Below are 6,000 nucleotides of genomic sequence, written 5' to 3' on the forward strand. Positions count from 1 at the left end.
AGGCACATAACAAACACCTACTGACATCCACAATCCACAGCATCTTCTGTCTTTGATATTATTCTCTTAAACAAATCAGAGAGTATGGAGGCGGTGTCCTGAAGGCTTGAGAAACAGAATCGGTGAAGAGAGCTAAGACAGATGACCGAGGAAAGGACTTTACACTGTCAGACATTCATTTTTAATGGGTCAGTAGAGACCCCATTTAAAGTTAAGCAAAGGCTCTAGAAGTACATGAAATTTGTAAGAGAATAAACCAAAGATTTTCATGCACACATCACAAATGTAAGATGAAAACGGTGCTTGTGGGCATTTCTTTTAGTCTTGTTCAAAAATTCTGAGTGAGTATTAAAAATGAATGAGAAATGATTGTCACTTGCAGAATAGAGCTGAGTCCTTGAATATGTGTGTCACAATTTACAAATAACAGGTTACAGTCACAACTAAGCCTCTTGAAAATAAAATGATATGGTCCATAAATGTTGTGGTACTTATGTCCTACTTCGCACAGGTTGGGTGCTAAATTTAAGGGGAATGAGGATGAACCTTCAGCTATTTGGAATTTTTTTTTTATTAGCCTCACAACACAAGTCTTTTACAATACTTCCACTTTCATAGTAACTGGAAACATGGAAGACGGAGGAAAACAAACGGTCAAGCTTATAGATGAAGAAAAGGCTTTTCTTCCCTCTCTTTCATCTGTCTTTGAAAACTGAAGGTATTTAATGGGACATATTTGATCAGTGTGGATGAAGTAAAATGTTTTGCTTGTTTATTTTATATTGATATTGATATTGATATCATTATAGATATTGTTTGATGTGTGGCATTTTGGTAGGAGCTAAGGTCTATAGATGCTGTTTTACTGCATTAGAATAATGTATTTGTTATAACTGTGTTGGAAGTGTTGAAAATAAGATCAAGCTTGAAAAATGAAGCAATGTAGATATCTTTAGGGGCGGACAGATGCAGACAGGCCGACATGGTGACAGATGACCTGTCCTAACAAATTTATGGGTCTCTTCCTATCTGAGATGATTATGAACTGCTGGTAATGTACATCTGGTTTGACACTGAGTACTGTCTTATCTCCAGACTAGGAACATCAACAGACCAAAGTACTAACACTGTCATATATGCCGTGTGTAATATCAGTATCTGTAAATCACACATGCTTGTCATTCCCAGACATTGTTGCTTCATTTTAACAGAATCTATGGGTATAATGACGATCTTCTACATCTCCCTACCCCTTCTCTCCCAGTCTTAACCTCCTTTCCCTTATGCCTCATTATAAAGGCCTAATGAAGCTACACAGAGGCTTTGCCTCCCTGAAGAACACTAATAATGCACTAGGTAACCCTTCTTTAGAATGCCACAGAGCATGATTGCTTGACCTTATCATTTCCAGGCTCTACCTCCAAGACCAAACTCATTAAACAGGCTAAAAAGAACTTAAACTAATTATGGGATAATGAGGGAGGGGTGTTCACGTTGTCACTGCGATTTGGCTCATTGCTCAGAAACCCCACTGAAAAGCTTTCTCATCTGCCCACTAAACTTGAAAATCAATCCATGTTCAAATTTGTACCCATTTACCTCTATATAAAAGCCTGACACCCTTTCCATGTCTCATTATTGGAAGCCTTTTCACCCAATTTCTCTGTCCATTCCCCCCATGCTTAGATCTCCTCTCTCACTAATGATTATTTGCATGGTAAGGCTGTAAGAATGAAAGTCTGCTATTAATCATTATCCTCAAGTGACCTGCGTTTTTTTTTTTTTTTTTGGCTGCGTTAAAATTCAAAATGCGTATGAGCTTGTCAGACCTGAAGTATCAGTTGTGGGGGCTACATTAGCAACATTCTTTCGTGTTTGTCTTCATAAAATCGCATTGAAAACTAAATCGATGGTCCACAGAAAAAAGCAAAATTTCTCTTCAGCACTGAATTAGAAAGAGTGTTTAGGTCCACTCCAGTTACTATCACATGTGTATGTATGTATGTGAGAGAGAGAGAGAGAGAGAGAGAGAGAGAGTGAGAGAGAGAAAAAAAAGGTAGTGACAGATACGAGTGCAATATTGTGATGAAGTGGGCCTCTCTCTTTGTGCGACAGGTGTTTAAAGCATGCAACAGGTCTACTGTTTTCTTTCTCTCTGCCCAAAGGCAATATGACCAAAATGACACACTGCTGTTTGTCCTGTTCTCTGGCAGTTGAACTCCACCAAGTCCTCCAGTGCGTAAGCCTAAAACCTGCACACACCTGATAAATCTGCTTATCCAGTCCACCACTATGACTATGTGGAGATCATCTCTATCACTGTATTAGGTTAAACTCATATAAACATTACATTAGACATTACCATGGTATTTGTGCCAGTGTGGTATGTTTTGATAGCTGGGGCACGGAGAGACACTCCAACCCATTAAAAGACCCTACATCATTTGTATGTTGTTCATGTAATTACACAATGGATCCATTCACTGTGAACATGGGCAACTTGGGAGACCCTGCGTATCATAATTAACATGAGATTAAAAGAGACCATGATGTAAAATAACCAAGCATGTCCACTTTACAAGATTAAAGAGGAATAGAGACAGTGAGGTGGGGAGTGTGGGGGGTGGAGGAGGATGAGGGGGTACACAGAACGGCAACCAAAGTTGTCAAGAAAATTCTGCGAAATCCCATCTGGAAGTAATTAATCGACAGTGTACAAGAGGCAGCCTTAAAAGATTTCAAAAATCTACTGAAGTGCCCCTTGTTCCTAATTATATCTCACTGGCTGTCTCCCTCATTATTTAGAACTACCAACAGAAGAGGAAAAATGTGAAAGAGAATGCAACCCCCCCTCTCTCTTCCTCATCCCTCGTTCCTCAAACTGCATCAAACTAATGCTTAATGGCAGAGAATGAATGAGTTACTGTGTTGGAAGAAAGACATTAATGAGGTAATTTTATCAGCAAAGCTCATCCAACCTTGGATGAAACAGGGGGAGTCCATGGGCTGCCAGCGCCAATAGAGAAAATTAGGGTTTCACTCCGCACTAATTAATGCCTTTAAGAGATTAAGTGCAAGCACCAAATTAACTGCCCCAGAAAACCTTCATTGAAAAAAAAAATACATTGTTGCCCTCCCATGTAATTACAGGACAGTGCAAATTCAGTTTTAATGAGGCGAAAGCCACCCCTTCTACTTTATTTTTTGGGAGGGACTGAAAAAAAAAAAAACTAGTGAAAGCTGGCTCTTGTTGGGGCCTGAGTTTAAGGAAGCATTGAGAGGACAATGGGGGGATTGTCCAAAACCCTGAGAGCTTTATATGGTGTAAACAGGTAAAGCGCTGAATAGCTCTCCCTCTGAGAGTCCTGGGGGGCCTAGCTTCCCAGCACAACAAAACTGGACCTCTCAAAAAAGAGAGAGGGAGAAAAGCACAGAGAAGGAGAGAGAGAGAGAGAGAAAGTCCTAAATGTAAGGACCCCACTGCAGCAAGCGTCCTATGAATGGTTTGCGGTTCTTGGGTGATTATACTGTGTTGTGCCCCCCCTACCCCCTCCCTTATCGAGTTATCTTTACACAGGTTTTGTCTCCTCTAATTGGAGCTGATGAGGGACTAATTGGTAGCTTTTTTACAAAGCGTGGTACTTAAGCTACAGCAAGCTGAGGGAGACAGCATGAGCAGAGTTAATGAACGGCTTTGCACAAATAAAGCCTTTAAACTGGGCCCTTTAGCATAGACAGGAGAACAGCAAAGTTGAGGATATCCCTTTGTTGCCACACATCTTTCACTTTGCCGTGCAGGTATCTGAAAGAGAAATGGGACACAGAGGTGGAAGAGATGTTGAGCACTTGTGAAGATAAAGGAATCCATTCTGTATTGTTTGGAGTCTTCATTTAGTGTGTCTATTAATAATGAGGGGCTACAGCTCCTCAAGAAAAATGAATGAGTGCGCTTTGCTACTGTGGCACAATGAGAGACCACTCTTTACCGAGCCACTCTGGGCCCATGTTGAACCACTTTAAAGTAATATTTAAAATCCTCCAATAGCACACTGGCACACAGGGCACGCTAGCTTTGTGTTAGCTATAGTGAAGAAGGAGGCGTGTGTGTGTGTTTGTGTGTGTGCAAACACACACACACACACACACACACACACACACGCATGCACCAGTATAATAGGTGGCTCAAAGGCAGCCATGTCACTTAATGAGACCGGTAAGTGAACACAACAGCGTCCGTACACTTCAGAAAATATGTCACATATTGAATTAGAAGTGTGGGCAAGTACATATTCTTTCACCACACAGCATGTGGACTACACAAACATGTTTCAAGACTTAAAACATATCTTCAAATCTGTGTATTAAACAGTGTGCAAACCTGACTTTAGAACTCACCACATCACATTAGTTATCCATCACTGGCCACAGTTGCACACTAGAGAACCAGCTGATGGAATGTTTCGGTCTCTATGGTGACACAGTGATAACAGGCCAAGTGATACAATGCATCCCATTCTCTTCACTTCTGACAACCTCGTGCTATTTGTGTTTTTCTTTGAATAAATGCCTGTTGTGTTGGACTTAACAAAGCAGGAATGAATGGTGTGCGGCAGCTTCATTCAGCTAAACCTTGGCATCCCGCAGAGAAGTCAGAAGCCAGGTTGTATTTTCTTGTCATTATGCTTCTTTACGACAAAAAGAAAAAAACACACACACACACACAATGTGTTGGACCATGTTTTCCCCTTTCTCATGTGAGACGCTCCTGTTCGATGTACTCAGTTAAGGTCGCCCAGAATTTCTTGTGTGTCTGGTTTTCACTGCTAGGTCTAGAGTACATGTCTTTGAGGCCGAGGATATATAATTGGCTGGCCAAATATTTGTCCTGACTAATTTGTAGTGGTATTCTCATACTAAACAATCCATTAGCCTCCAATGGGGTCTCATTGTCTTCAGCATAAGTGATCATTTGCATTTCTTTTGTCATTTAAATGGTACGTTTCCTCCAAACTGTGAGAATTAACTTCCTAATGAACTCCACACAAAGGAGAGGGACCTTAATTACAACTCTCAGCTCTGTGTGAGCTAATGATACCAACAGGCAAGACATTGTTTAGAAGTATATCAGAATCCCATGAGGGAAAGATTCACTCCAGTCTGGAGAGAGTGGAAAGTTGCAGCAGAGAGGTATTTTAATAGTGGGTGTCATGGTTAACCTGAAAAGTAATGGGAAATTACTGCCACAAGAGAAGGAGCTGTAAAAAAGAAAAAAAAAAGTATGTATATATATACATACATACATATATATATATATATATATATATAGCTATGACAAAAATGCAAGCGGCAAATTAACTCATGCCATCCAGTTCTATATTACACTGTAATGGGATTCTCAGTGCAAGCTCTAGTATTTGATATGCATAAAGTCCAAAATCTGTCATTTAGCCTGTGCATAATCCCAAAATAGATCCGGCATGTAGCATGAGGTGTATATTAATTTCTAGAGCAGCGCATACAATTAGGTGTTGGTGTATTTTCAAAATCTGGTCTTAGTCCAAGTGACCTGAGAGAAATCTCCCATTATCTCCGAACCGCAGGAGCATAGAAAGTGAGGGGCAGACAGATTGTTTCAGGGCCTCACCACCCTCTGTGGGATTTCAGCTTCCCCACAAAAGAGTCACCCTAGAGATCATGTCATTTAAACCCCTGCTTTGAGAACCATGTGTCACCCTGGCTTGACCAGCTTCACAGTCAACAGAATATTAACCCCGTCTCACCATTTCATGGAGTCCGAGCTCATTTAGACAGTAATTACAGGGTCACATGCAGGATAAGAAGGCAACTAATCAGACCCTTGGCAAAAAAAGAGGTCTTTGTTTCCACGGTAACCTCCAGTGGGGAGAGTGGTGAATGATCAGGCCATCATGAGGAGACAGACAGATGAAGGACAGAATGTCCCAAAGTTCCAAATCTGGAACATTGTGACGCCAGTGTGTT

Source organism: Chanos chanos, chromosome 3, assembly GCF_902362185.1.
Source record: "Chanos chanos chromosome 3, fChaCha1.1, whole genome shotgun sequence".
NCBI classification, from domain to species: Eukaryota; Metazoa; Chordata; class Actinopteri; order Gonorynchiformes; family Chanidae; genus Chanos; species Chanos chanos.